Source organism: Manacus candei, unplaced genomic scaffold, assembly GCF_025592945.1.
Source record: "Manacus candei isolate 608988 ecotype Guabito, Panama unplaced genomic scaffold, ASM2559294v1 h1tg000069l, whole genome shotgun sequence".
Lineage (NCBI taxonomy): Eukaryota > Metazoa > Chordata > Aves > Passeriformes > Pipridae > Manacus > Manacus candei.
In genome coordinates, this window is record NW_026138117.1 from 3093191 (window position 1) to 3108500 (window position 15310).

The window sequence follows — 15310 nt, forward strand, 5'->3', positions numbered from 1 at the left end:
ATACTTACAGGTTACTTGGGACCTCTGCTAACCCCGGTGACCATCTTTGCAGTAGCATTCAAGGCACCTGCTGTTTTCACCTCCTGCTTCTCTCCACAGACACTTTTATTTTCAATGTTCATGGTTGTTTTGCCTGTGAAATTCAGTGCAAGGGTACTTAAATCTTCTTTGTGATCCTTTCAGCTCAAAAGAAACACAAATAATAACAAAATACCCCAACTGAAGCTATCAGAAAGGCCTCTGTCATTTCTACCTGTACCTTCTGGGGGTCCAAGGCACATTGTTCCTGCTCATTTTGTGGGATAGCCAAGCCCCAAAGTCAGGACCCAGTTGGTGACTGTCAGCAAACAAGGGAAACAGAAATAACAGGCTCTAAGAGAGTAATCTAGAGCAGGGGCCCCAAAACATTCACATATTGCCTGTTCCATTGCAAAGATGACCAGCAAAGGCCACCAGCAGAAACTCTGCCCAGATGTGTTAGGTAACTCCCTACCGATATGGATTACATTAGCTTTCCACATACAGCTAAATTTTTTTTGCTGTCCTTGAAACTCATTAAAATACACATTAAAAGTGTTTTCCTTTTAATTTTTTAGCCATTTTAAAAATTAGATTGCTCCATATGTATTATATTTTCAGGTAATTTCCTGGGATGGAGAACAACTTTGGGTAAAGTCTTTGTTTCCTTAAACTTAACCCAGCTGTACTATCCATACAGATGAACGGTTTTCAGAAATAAGGTACAGATAAGTCCAGCAGTAAGTACAGATCACAGTTTCTTTGCCACGCAGAGGATGTCTTTCCTTGTGTAGTTTTTCAGTTTCAGTGTGCTTTGTCCTCAGCTTATGCACCATTTCCCTGTTTCTTCAGCCTTCCTTGAGCAACCTCAAAATTTAGGTTAGGCAGCAACTAAGCTGGAAGATGGCTCTGACCAACCCTGCCTGCACACATTGCTGCAAATAATCTCCTGTGTTGAAAAATCTCTCCCCCTTGAAGGGCAGCTTCCCTCCAGCAGCAGTTCATGTAAAGGGATTTTGTGAAAGGCCAAAGCATCCTTTATGCAACCCCACAAAATCCTAGCCGGATCATGCCACCATGCATCAAAAAAAGAGAGTAGGATCAAAACAGCACCTGCCTCATGCTGCCTTTCTGCCTGGAGAGAGGAGACAGCCCTGTGCATGAAGGGTGTGGGTGGGAGAGAGTGAAGGAGGCAGGTGCCGCCGGATGGGTCAGGCAGGCATGCCAAGGGCTTTGGCCACATCCAGCTGCCTCCATTTACTTTAACTCTTGCTCCTTCAGAGGGGATGGGAAAAGCAAACCCTGGAGAGGAGCTGGCAGTAACAAGGCTGTCTAAAAGGCCACCTTGGAGGAATTGGGCAGTCTCCACCTCAACCCCCTGCCTTCCACCCACAATCCCTTCCCTCTGCCCCCCACATCCTCCCCAGGTCTGCTAAAGGATCCTGATTTATACATCTTGTTTGTCCATGAGCAGCCTTATTGATGTCCACACCCCTCCGTCCTCAGAAAGGTCTCCTCAAAGTGACTGACAGTGTTGTCACATGCTATCCCTTTTGCCTGGAGCTGCGCTTCCATGGCTCTGAGATGCTTCAGCCTGAGCAGTGGCTGAAAGTGAAGAGCAATACCCCATCTAAGCATCATGTAAAAGACATCTGATTCAGATATGGAGAGAATGGGGACAATCAGTCTGAAGGGTTTTGGAGAGGCAGGGGGCAGAGGACCAGCAGCTGGAGGGAGAAAAGGCAAAGAAGATCAGGAGGGCAAAATGGAAGACACAGGTTTGGAGAATAACAAGAAAATGAGGAAAACAACATTCAGGGGGAGTAGAATTGGAAAACTGGGACTGGCTGAGTAGTGAGAGCATGAAAGAGCAAAGCAGGGGTTGGTGTTCAGCAAAGGAATAGGAAGAATAATGTATAAATAAAACATAGCACGAGAAGTACAGAAGTCTGGGGAGAGCCAGGAATGCAGAGCAAGCATGCGGCAACAGGAGAGAGCAAGAAGTGCAAAGCAGCAAGCAAAGAAAAAGTAGAAAGATTAAAGCAAAAGTTTTGGGACCTGAGAGGTATTGAGGCTCTCCTTTTTTTTTTTTTTCAATTTTCTGTCCAGAAATGCCTATGGGAGTTTCTGACAAAGCATCCCATATCTCCCAAAAGCCACCCCACAAAAGGCAGCAGGCAGCTGCTCTCCGCCACCTACTTCATTTCACACCCAGCACCAGTTCTGCAGGGAAATTCACATTTTTGTCCTGGCTGTTAGCATGTCCACAGGTATCAATAATATTATAAATCTATGGGTTCTCTTCGCTTTTTAGAAAGCCAGGCTCCCAGTCTTGATTCCATCTGCCACAGCTGGTAGCATAACGTAACCCTATAGAGAGAATATACGCTAGGAGACACAATCTGCAAAGGACTCAGCTCCACTTACCGAGTTCACTTCTTTTTAAGATACAAGATTTCAAATTAAATATTTGAGCCAGTGCAAAAAATCCCAAATGTGTTCCTCTTAAATTCAAACGTGGAAGGAAAACATTTTGATTTTATTCTTCTGGAGGAAAAAACAGAAGTATTACACTTCCAGAGTGACACAATTACACTTCCCAGAGGGGTTTCCAGCTAAAAACAAAACCCATCAATGAACAATTTAATTTTCTTTAAATGGCATTTTCCCTCAGTAAATGAATAAACTTACTTCATTTTTTTACCTCAAACTTTCTATTGTTAAACTGTAAAGCACAGTAATGCTATCCATTCATCTTTTTGAGATGTTATGAAAATAAAGCCATGGGAAGCACTCAGTTGCTATAGTAATTTAACATCATAGGAAAAGGCCAATAAGGAAACAAAGGATTTTGGGTTAAAATCAAGCATGAATTGTATGGTAACCTTAAAAACCACATAAAAAGATGAGGGGAAAAAACATGCTGAGGCAAAAATTCTGCAAGAATAAATATACCATGTGTTGGCATAATTAAAGGCTCTATGGCTCACACATATACTTCCTTTCTGACATTTTCTGAGAGATTTTTAGGTGACTTGGCAACCAGAAGAATGTTTTTATTAGTTGATGGTTTGTGTGTCAAACTCTATTTGATTTGCTTTATATGAGTAATTTAGTCTCTTGCCTGGATACTTGAGGAAATTACGAAATTGCAAGTTCTTTTTCCATTAGACTAGGTACCTCATAAATATATCTAAACTATACTATATACCTATATTTAAAAACACTTAGGATAAAACCCTTGCATTTCTAACCTTCGTCAGCAATCTATTTCTTCTGCTCTGGAAGTCTTTCTTTTTATCACCATTTTATTCCACTCTATCTTCAATAAAAAAGAAATGCTTCCTAATCACAAGACGTGATGGAGCTTGCTCCATTTTGAAACAGCCGTATGCTTGGGTGCTTAAGAGCATTTGGCTTTGTGCTTTGCATCTAACAACGCACCTAGGTGAGCTGCTATTGGACAGGGACTTAATCCCTGTCATGTTTAATCACTACATTAAAAGATTTAAAGACTAATGTTAAAGACCATTCAGTTTGGGCACCATAGACCTACAGGATGCAGTTGGGAAAAGCCACTCGGTTTATCCTGGCAAAATCTATTATAAATCTTTAAGAACAAAAGCCAGGAGAGCTGAGAAGGAAACTCCTTTTCTGTGACACCCCCTCCCTGTGACTCAGACATCCACCCAGAAGCCCTGGGACTTCCTGCAAGTTTCACATATGACGTGTTACTTGCACCATTTACTTAAATAGTTGCACTAAATGGTTAGCTCTGGTGTGCTTCTGTTCTGCATAACACCAATAAGAATGTTATTAGGTCAATACTGAAAAAAAACATCCCTGCTCAGTGCATAACTGTGCAGTGAGGATGAGTCATCTGCTCCCCAGTGCAGAAAACATGAGGGAACCATTTTACATCCCCTCAAGAATTTGACCCCCAAATATAAAATCTCTTGCTTGGATCCCACAGTGTTGCAACGTGATTGCTAGCAGCAGTAGCTGGGGATGTTTCTGCCTGTCCAGTTGGCTAAGGAATTAGAAGTCCCTCTTGGAGGTGTGAATGTTTCTGCAATTCCCCAAGTGCTGTTACTCTGTGCAACTCAGATCTCAGGCAGCTGCACATCTAGGTTTATCCCCCTGGGCCACACGACTTCGATGTTGCATAAACTCCACTGGCTTCCAAATTCGGTTCTCTGGTCCAAATCCAGTACTGAGTATTTTTAGCCTAGTAATTCATCAGCTCAAGGACTCGGATGCTACACAAGAACTATGGGGCAAATGCAGTGCCTTCTGCACTGTGCCCCAAAGTCTGGGTCCCTCAAAGTCCAGATGAGGGGGCTGATGGAGGCCACCATAGATTCTTCCTTGAGTTTCTTACAGGTTTTCTTCCCGTGGAAAGCAGGGCAGGCAGTGTGGAGGGACTGATGTATGCTGGCTCACTCCCTAATGTGCTGTCAGGGTGCAGGTATCACAGTTCAGAGCCATCCTCATAGTTACCCAAATAGAGGCCTCATGTCTCAGAGGATATACCATTCAAACTCACTTTCCCTGTCAAAGACCAAGTCTAAACAACTTCAGAGGATGCTTTGAGGATAATTAGTTTTTTAACTAGACCATTTCTAAGAGTGTTATTTAGAAGGCCAGAGAGCTTGAAGGGTATTTTGGTCCTTTAGCTTGTACTTGCTTACATATGCTACTTAATTTTGCTACTCCTTTTATATCTGTGTTAAGTGTACCTGGAGGTGTTCTATAGGTGCATCAAGTAAAAAAACAAAGTAATAAAACTAATCATCATATTGATTTTAACCACATTCCTACAAAATAAATGGAAGCTGAAATTCCAGCAGCTGAGAGGGACACCTGAGATGACTTACATTGAGCAGGGGGAAAATACAATGTTACAAGATCATTACAAGGAACACTACTGAAGAGACAAGATCTTTTCAATTGTATTAATCAATTCATATATGAAAAGTCAGATTTCAGAACTCAAGTAACAAGATGGTTGAAAGGGAATTTGGATCTACAGAAAGATTTCCCCACATTACAATCTCTCTTCTTGCAAAGAACTGTACAAAGAACCGAACCTGCAAAACCCACCTCATATGACCTCCTCTGTAACAACAGAGGTTGTCCAAAGCCTCTCACTTTATCCTCCCAAGTGGTTAAGAAATCAGTATAGTGATAGCAGTGCATACAGTACCTTTATGACTACTTTATCTAAAGATAAAATTTAGTTTTTCACAGACAGCCCTATAGCAATCATCACTCTTTGCAGCTACCAGAACCTGGCACAAACTTCTAGGGAGCAACTCTGTTAAAATAATCAGCTTCTGCCAGCACCCATGGAGCACAGATATCGCTCTCTGATGCTTTCCCTGCAGCCCTTTTATCTGTGCTGCCTTGACTGAAAACATTTTCACAGCCACAAAGCTAACAATATCACACATCTTTTCAAACACAAGTCTTCCTCAAATGATAAAAGAAAGAAATTGTAACACAGCAGACTACACAGTGATAACCATTGACGGAGAATCTACATCATATAAGGGTCTTATCAGTCATATCATTCCTCATGAATACTCATTTAGATTTACAATGCATCTATATAAGTAATTAGCAATTTTTTCCAGTTATCCCCATTTTACTTTAGTAGTATGTGTATTAATTCAAATCCTGTAATTTTTTTTCAAAAATAAGCCACTGTTGTTTTCCTACCAATTCATCATCAGGATAATAAACATTGTCTATGTGTAGGTGTATGATAGTCCAATACAGGTATGTTTTAACACTCCAAAACAACCTTTTCAAATTTTAGCCTTTATCATATGTTTGATTTTTTTTTTCCTGCATCAGTATGCACATACACATAAATACAAACAGAAAAGCTAGGGAAAACAAAATCAATCACTGCTGGCAACAGACACTTAAAAATCAGACAAATCATGATCTCTATACGCAAGAGAATTATTTGCTCGAGTAGGTCAGGAAAGACTTCGTCTAGGGTGTTGTTTAATGTAAATGTATTGTGAAAGATCTTGTAGTTCAAATATTCCAACATTCACATGACTTCCATGTAGTCAGCAGCATAAACACCATGGAAAGTGAGCTTCTCTTGTGCTAGGTATATATTTATTTATTTATAATATAAATGAGTGGAAACTGAAATATGAGTACAGAGGAATCATCAATGGGTGTCAGTCTGTGGCGTGGTCTCTTCACTTCTCACTCACCATAAATACGTGTCTGCACAAGGAAGGTAAAGGTCACAAGCCCTCTGTGTCTGGGATGACATCTCAAGATGTCCTCTGCAGGACAGCATGAGAGGTGTTTTCTTCTTGTAAGGTGTCATGGTTTAACCTCAGCCAGCAGCCAAGCCCCACACAGCCACTAGCTCGCTCCCCCACCAGCAGAATCAGGGAGAGAATGGGAAACTCATAGGTTGAGATAAAGTCATTTTAATAGGGAAAGCAAAAGCTGTACATGCAAGCAAAACAAAATAAAGAATTAACTCACTGCTTCCCATAGACAAGCAGGTGTTCAGCCAACTCCAGGAGAGCAGGGTCCCATCAAACATAACAGTGACTTGGGAAGACAAACGCCATAACTCCTCTTTCTTCCCCCCACTTTATGTACTGAGAATGATGTATGGTTTGGAATATCCCTTTGGTCAGTTAGGGTCAGCTGTCCTGGCTGTGTCTCCTCCCAGCTTGCCATGCACCCCAACTTCCTCACCAGCGTGGCAATACGGAAAGCAGAAGAGGTCTTGGCACTGTGTGAAAACTGCTCAGCAATAATAAACACCTCTATATCTTCATCACTGTGTTAGCACAAATCCAAAACACAGCCCCACACTAGCCACCATGGAGAAAATTAGCTCTACTCCAGCCAAAAGCGGAACATAAGGAAAGTTCAACGTGAAGTATAGAGTTGTTGATCCTTATGTATTCCTTACCCGTATTTGCATATTGTTACAGTAGGACTAAGGATCAAAACTTCACTTAGTGTTAAGCTTCAGAGTTCATATCTAACCCTGAGTTTTTTGACACTAACTTTGATATTATTTTCAACTACTTTCACTTCACAAATTTGGCATCATATTCTTAAGACAAAAAAAATTATTTAAGCATGCTAGTTAGTGTTTTAGTAAGCTATGCCTTAATTAGCAATTAAGCATATGACACTGTATGAAGATACTATTTCCAGCATTACAAGGATTATAGTATTAGAAATAACTCTACAACTCTAATTCCAGTTCATAAATTATTGTAAGCACTTACTATGCTATATAACTTAGCTGAGGTTTCTAGATGCTTATAACTAGGTTTTGAGAAACCTGGAGCCTTGGCAGAGAAATCAAACCACACTATTTACTCCCAGGGCAAAGATTTTCTTGTGTAAATCTTGCTTTCAGGATCAGTAGGAGTGTTTTTATGGAGAAGGGAAAGAAAGAAAACAGGGGGGTGTTACTTGCTACATTTAGGAGGTCATTTATTTAGTTGAAGCGTGGAGAGCATAACAGTGTCTGTAAGCATGGAATTAACAAAAATTATAAGATGGAAACTGAAGGGTATTCCTTCTGGGGTGTAACATGCCAGTCTTAGTAAAATCAGTGCAGGTACTTTAATAAAAGATAAATTTCCCATCCTACACAATGCATCTCACCATATTTCCACCCATTCTGAGGGACAGATTCTTCAGCTATTTCCAGCTGTTCACTTCAAGCTCGAGAAGGTAATTTGTGCCTTGAAGGAAAATTTTCCATTCTAACACAGAAGTTCATGATTGAATCTCAAAAATGCAATTCTTATAACTTTGGCTCCAACAGCACACCAATTTAAAATTAACTGTACCTTTTCAACTCCTTTATGGTCATTACAGATAAGATGTCTTAAATAACAAACAAGCATCCAGTCTTGTTCATACAGTAAGAATAAGAAACTGAACCCCAGCAGATGACACCATGATAGCTGCTGTTATAGAATCCACACTGAATAACGGTCTTGTCTTGTGATTACTTATTCAACTTTACAACACTTTTAAGTCTGCAGTGACATCAATTTTGATCAATTTTCACAAGCATGAGACTGTATTCATTTTCAAAATCCTCTCTAGAATGGTGAGGATACGAGGTGAGGTACTTCTTAAATCAGATGTCACTTGTGGAAAAGCATAGAAGCACTCACTCACAGATTCCCTCTGTAAAAGCAGTGTTTGTTCAACCTTTCAGGGTTATAGAATAATCCCTGGGCACAGAATCACATCTGCTCTGTGATTTTTTTTTTTATATTTTTTCCCGCAATTGCAAGACTTTAGGGGAACTTTTAGGCTTACAAAGGAAACATTTATTGTATCTGTTTGAATCTGATTCTCATGTGCATAAAGAGCTCTATATTTCTTCTTCAGTGTCTCTAAATAATGTGAAGTAGCTGGGTTTTATTTTCAGGTACCTACAATAAATAAGTACTGTAGGTTACTAAAGGAACTAGTTCAAAGAAGCTTATCAGATCTTTAGCAACACAATCATTCACTCACAGGCTTGGCCTTTAGTAAAGTAAAAACAGCATTTCAGAGTTCGCACAGATTAAACCACAGGCTAGAAAATCAGCACCAAAAGCAATACTCCATTTCATACGTCAGCAGACTTTCTAAGAGACCAGAGAATGAAGATCCTGTTTTAAAAGATACTTATTTTTAGTTCAAATGAGTCCTGATTCTAGACAGCTCCAGTCATATTTGAAAGAGAAAAGCAATGGGAACAAGGATCTCTGAAGCACCTTGGTAAAACTCCAAGGTCTATTTCCATCCCAAGGGCCAAACATTTCAGTGCTTACTGAGGAAAATTCCCACCTATTTCAAGTGGATTTTCCTCTGCCACATAGGATTTCACTTGCTCAGTGAAAACAGCTCTATTTCTTCAGAAAGTATTATGTTCTAATATTCTAAAATGTAAAATTAAGAAAGGAAAACTGAAAGCAAAAGCACTAATGCAAAGAAGAACCCTTACCATAGATCTATGTTTCAGCAGTAGTGGATTGACAGGAATCAGATAGATGCTCAGTGCTTTTTCAGACCAAGCACTTACTGATTGCAATTTCTGGGTACATAACAGCCTGGTGATCTCTTCTGCAATATGGGTTTTATGAGTCCAAAGTACATTTCAGTTCTGGGGTCAAGAGGTGTGACATGGCCACATGCCAATGTCACATGGGGCTGAGACAGGGCTGAGACAGTAGTTTCCATAGAAAGGCAATTCAGGCACATAGGTCAGATTCCAACATGCTCTAGCAGGACTCCAAGCACAAAACTTTATCTGTATAGTGTCTCTCAATCCTACCCTTCTGTGATGAGCTCAGCACTGTTGATAGCGCTTGTCTCAGGAGGCAAACAATCTATAGTATTTTTAACCTCTGGGTTCAAACACAATTCTCCCCCACTTTGGCAATAAATTAACGTTTTCATCTCCTTGTCCCCAGCTACATTCTTCTTCAAGGATCAATGCCTCCCACATTCTTGTCCTTCTTCCCCCTCTGATGTTCTTTGAAAATAAGGCAGGGACCGAGACGCAAACACAGGAATTAAATTTTCCCCTAATACTGAAACCAGGCAATTCACTATGAGAAAGCATGTGAGGCAGTTCCAACCCTTCATCTTCTCCCCAGTCTCCTCTTGTTTTCCTGAAAGGGGCAGCCAGCCAAGAATACGGTGTTTATACACTGATGAAGAAATGTTGTGAGTTGTATATTATACCTTTTGAGTAAGGTCATACTGCAGGGTAGGTCTTAATAGCTACAGGAGGTTGAACTTGGTGTATCTGTCTCTGCAGCAGTAACATGTACAGTAAAATGAGTGCTGCTGCTGAGGACAGGAGTGCAGATGGGCTTCTCTTCTAATATCTTGCACCCAAGACAAGGGACCTTGGAGCTGTGGCTGATGCTTTTTCTTCTCAAGCTAAATAAGGTCTCATTTTCATGCAGGCACCCCTCAGGAGTGCCCTCCTTTTCAAATTGAAACCTCTCCAGACAACAGTATTAGTAAAGCAGATGTATAAAATGCTGGGTCTGGAAAGCTGTATATTGATGCTAATTATCTGAGCCTTCAACTTTTCAATTATGTCATGATGAACTATTAAAAATCATTTATTGACTGGGAAAAATATGGAGAGCTGGTTGAACCTGATTTCACCAAGGTGCCACTGCAGTGCTAATAACCAAACCATACTTTGCATTCAAGGAATGAGCTGCTTAAATAGGAAAGTAATTATGAAATTAAAATGCCAAAGAAGAAAAAAAAGTCGTAAATTGAATTTGTCACTGTGTAGGATAACCCAAGGATAAAGTAAGTTTCTGGCATGACATAAGTTTCTCTTGGAAATACAGAGTGTTTCATCTCAAAAGCAATTTTATAACTGGGCACTGTGCTGTCCCTTTTTTAGAAAAACATGTGCTGTGTTTGCACTGGGATTGCTTGTCAGATTTTTTTTTTTTTTTGGTTGTAGCAGGTTAATAAATGCAGATGCCTGCACCCTTCCAAGCATTATTAAGCATGTCACATTAATTGCACAAAGCCGTTTTGCTCTGCTCAGCAAGTCAGACTTCTATATATATCTAGGAAAAATAACGTAGGCATGTGGTCAGAAAAACAGCTGTCAGTGAGGCTCCTCTTCTACAACCAAAACAACGGCTAGCCCAAACCTGCGCAGCTATGTAATGTAAGGCAGTTTTAGGAGTGCTGCGTGCTGCAGAATATACCAAGATGTCCCCATGAAATCTCTGAGTAAACAAAGCATCATTCCTAAATATCTTTCACAGATACAGCAACTGTTTGAGACTTCTTTCTGAAACCAGACACGTCAGAAACCAGGGCCAGGTTTTGAATGTAGAAAAGTGCATTGATACAGGACAGCAGAGAGCAGGAAGGTGGAAAAAAATGGGTTGAAAACGCCTGCAGTGCTGGCAACCTAAAGGCACAGAACTGGAAAGAATGCACAATGGCCAAAAAAAGAGAGTATTCCCAGTTCATCTGCACAGGTGAGCAAAGCAAACATCATGAAGACCTGCAGCAGACCACAAACTCCCCACCCCACAGGAAAGAACAAAATTATCTATATTCTGCTCCTTCAAGAAGACTGGAGGAGGTAAATGCAAGGCTAGCAGAAAGATGGTACACGAGACTTGGAGGCGAAGGGATGCATGTGAGCTGCTTCTCTTTTCACCCTATTTCCTTCCAGATGCCACTGGGCTGGGCAAAGCACTCAGGGAAACAAGACTTTACCCGACAATCCTCTTTCAGCAAAATGCATCGTGAAACCTCCTTCAGCTTGCAGGGAGGAACTGAAACAACCTCACTCAATTGAGATAAGTCTTCAGGCCAGAAATGAGAGCCACTTCAAGACAACACGAACCTCCACATCACAGCTTAACCAAGAGACCAATTCCTCTCTTTATCTGGAGAAAAGGGAGAACAAGTATGCTTCTCAGGACTCAGAAGCACAGCCCTTCAGAAATGCCTACAGAAGAGGAACAACTAACTCAGAACTTCAGTTTTTCATTCTATTGCTGATGAACTTTTTGCCTCCCTTATCTTTTTATCTGCAAAAGGATGCATAAAGGCTTCAGTTACCAGCAAGCTGAAGCATTTGGTTTGGCTCACAAAGGCTCAGAACACTTCAGTGTACCTTTATCATTTAAGGGGTTACACTTACAGAGCTTCACTATGTAACTTTCACTCACATAATTATTTAAAAGCAATATCAAAAACATAGTATTATCAGGTCATTTGTATTGGGGTTTTCAAATTAAATGAGAACAGGACACACACAGTGCTTTGTGTGTTTACAAAGACTTCTCCAGAGGAAATTATTTGCTACAAATCTCTGAAGTGAAACATCAACATTACCGAAATGAATATGCAGCAGACTTGGTTAACAATGGCATTTCTCCAGCATCACAAGCAAGTGGTGAATGAGTTTGGGGTTCTATTTTTAATGTCCTTTTCCTCCTGCTGGAAAACACTGACTATTCCATACAACTTGTGTATCAGGAAGTTGCATTTGTTCCCTTCAGCAGTTAAAAAAACCCTGCTTGTTTCCAAGTGTTAAAATGCTGAGACTAGATTTTCTGCGGGACTTCTACTTAGTGACGAGATTATAGCTTTAATTGTTGATTTTTACTTTTTTAACAAACGTTGCTTCAGTCATGTAATTGGAGCATCTCACCACAGTCTGCTCTGTTGAGGGGATCACTGCAAAATACAGTCAAACAGTTTGTTCCCCTCAGCTGCAGTCCATACTCAGGCCCTGAATCTGCAGGGATTAGCAAGGAAGTAGGGAGAGAGTGGTGGCTTTTCCATTGGGAATTCCAATCAGATTTTTCCAAATTCAGAACCTGTTCCACTGGGCAGATTCAGATGCTTTCCAGCAGCTGACTATACCAATGTAAAGTAGGTGAAAGCAATCATGGCAGCAAAAGCGTTTCTGTACCCTAATATCTAAGCACTTCAGAATAGGCAACATACTTAAATGAGGCAGGAAAGTACAATTATCCCCATTGTAAGAGAAGCAACTTGGGCCCATCAATGGCCAGAGTTAAGCCGTGGCTAGTCAAGCTTTCTTAAAGTAAAATAAAGTACCAAGCACATGCTATAGAACCTAAAAGTGATTTAGTATTTCCCCCCCAAAATAGGAACTTATCCCTAGCAGAATCAAAGTGAAATCCATCATGCAGTTTGGTAATCCATAAAACACTGCTATGTTGCAATTTGTTCTGGGTATATTCCTTAATGGGAATATTGCATGTCCCCTGACAATGTGATTTGTCCCATAGATTCTTAAAACAGAAGGAAGGCTGAGTCTTTTCATACCTGTGTCCTATTCAGAGAAGTTTCCTTCCCATACCTCTGCATCCAGCCAGTGCGATAAATAAACCCCAGCATACATATCACCTTAATCCATCCTGCATATCTTCTCCATCTGCTGTCATCTGCCTCTTCCTCACAATTGCATTGGTTTGTTCAGAGGAAAAGCTGAGAAACATCTAAACAATATTACCTTGGCGCCGTGACGGGTCATGAACTGTTCATTACTAAGCAGGGACAAGATCTCAGGATTGCAATCCATGGGAAAAAAATACACTTCATGTTCTGTGAGGGCCAAAAAACCCAAGTCCAGTCAAGTGTCAGCTACTTGGAAAGACAGGGGTAAAAAAGACCATCATAAATCCACGGTGTCCCTACCCTGGATAGGATTTTGAGCGGTCCGCGTTCCTTCTGCTATAAGAAAAAAAGATAAATTAATGTCTTGATAAAAGTTATGGAGACAGCTTCCAGCAACGATTGACTGGGACATATTCCAGGAAGTGCTTTAGGAGAACCATTTGAGCATGCAGGGATAAGATTGTGAAGGCTAAAGCTAGACCAGAGTTAAAACAATTGAGGGATGTGAAGGACAGTAAGAGGATTTATAGGTACATCAGAAGCAAAAGGAGGACTAAGGAAATTGTGGTATTGCTGCTACATGAGGCAGAGCATTAGTGGCACAGGACATAGAAAAGAATGCCTACTGGCATGGTGTGGTCTTGGAGCTCCCAGATTCCTATGGGTAGTAGCAAAGCCTAAGGGAGAAAGACGATGTTTTCAGAAGAGGAGGAGGAAGCTATGGATACTTGGATAAACTGCACATATGTAAACTCACAGCATCAGCTGGAAAGCAACAAAGAACACTGAGAGCTGGCCAATGTCATTGTGAGGACACCTTCTGCCATCTCTGAATGATCATGGCATTTGTGAGAGATCCCTAAGGGACAGAGGCCCCTGGGGTATGGAGATCATGGAAGGTATGGTTGAGCAGCTTCACCTGAAACTCTGGAAGATTATTTCCAGACTCAATAAGAGCAAGAATGTGACTGGAAACAGCCAGCATGGATATACTAAAAACAAATAATGCCTGCCCAGCAATGAGAAGACTGGTTATGTAAGTAAAAGGGGACCAGGTGATGTTGTTTACTTGGATTTATACTGTGACATGCTTCCCATAGCATCCACAGAGTCAAGCAGGAGATAAGGACTGGACATGTGGGATCTGCAACAGAGAAAGGGAAAAGCAGCAAGACAGTGCATATTCCAGATCCAGTTTTCTCAATATTATTATTTCTGAGGTAACAGCAAAGCTCATGGCATAATAAACTGTGGCCTGAATCTGAAATTTTAATACATGAAAGTTGGCAGTTTTTGCTACTGTGTGGGAGTGAGCCTCCAGATGTAGAAGGGCTGTGCTCATTCCAGTGATTATTTTTAGATGATTACCAAAGTCCATCTGAGCACAACAATGTACCCTGCTTTCAGATCACACTGAAGGACAAGAATACTTCATTCAGTCCTAATATTTCAATTATACATCTGTCCACCATGTTCCCTCTGAGTATTAGGACTCTGCACTGATGCATAATGATGTTAAGTCCACTGGTCTTACCAGCTATTAGCCTGCAACATACATATTAGGACTTCCATAATTGTGCTAAAAACTGTTATACATTCATGTGTTCTTAAACTCATTTCCTGACGCAGACCTTGGCTTCAGTATCATGTTTTTGAGAATTTATGTTTATGGTTTTAACAGCTTATTCTAACTTTTGAGAACTTCTCATATTTCTAGTTTACACTTTTAAAAACAAAACAAAAAAAACATACTTTCTGCCACAATAAAACCACCTCTGTTTAATTCCCCTTATTAGGGGATAATGTAAAAAACATACAGATCGGTTTTCCTTTTTTTCTTTCTACTTGCTCCTTCTCCCCTTCAATGCTTGCAGATCCACATATTTAAAGTTTAAAAATTCAATATCCAAAAAAAAGTCATATTTCGCATGCGTTTGTCAATTTTGAAATTATTTGATCAACCTGCTTTCAGCACTGACCTGCCAAAATGCAACTTTTACTTACGTTTTTAAAATCCCACAAAAAGAGTACTTGCAACACATAGGGCCTGGTTGTAGGTAGGGGAGGGAAAGGAATTACCCAGGAGGCAATGGAAAAACTATTCATAAGAGCAGAGGAGCGAGCCAGGCCTCAGGCAGGGCTGATCAGAGGATCAGAGGGTTTCTTGCCCAACCTACAGGCTGCATCCCTGAGCCTCACTCCCGACCCTTCCCAGCCCGTTAGTCAGCTCTGCTCTTTGTGCACCCCAGGGTGTTGGGTTTGAGTATCGCCAGGCTTGGTGACCTAAATTTACACTATGGTGGCCCTCTGCCCACTGCTGCAGGCTGGGACAGCAGGCCTGCTCCCACGTTAAGGA

General features: G+C 40.8%; 1 long non-coding RNA gene across 1 annotated transcript; it reads right to left on the bottom strand.

The window, feature by feature from the left end:
* Positions 1-141: 141 nt before the first annotated feature.
* On the bottom strand, positions 142-9176 carry LOC127479674 (uncharacterized). The gene is made up of 4 exons (XR_007907650.1): positions 9029-9176; positions 6538-6804; positions 2446-2565; positions 142-337 (listed from the first exon to the last, which is right to left on the bottom strand). It is a non-coding gene; the product is annotated as an uncharacterized LOC127479674 (long non-coding RNA).
* Between the last annotated feature and the right edge of the window lie 6134 nt (positions 9177-15310).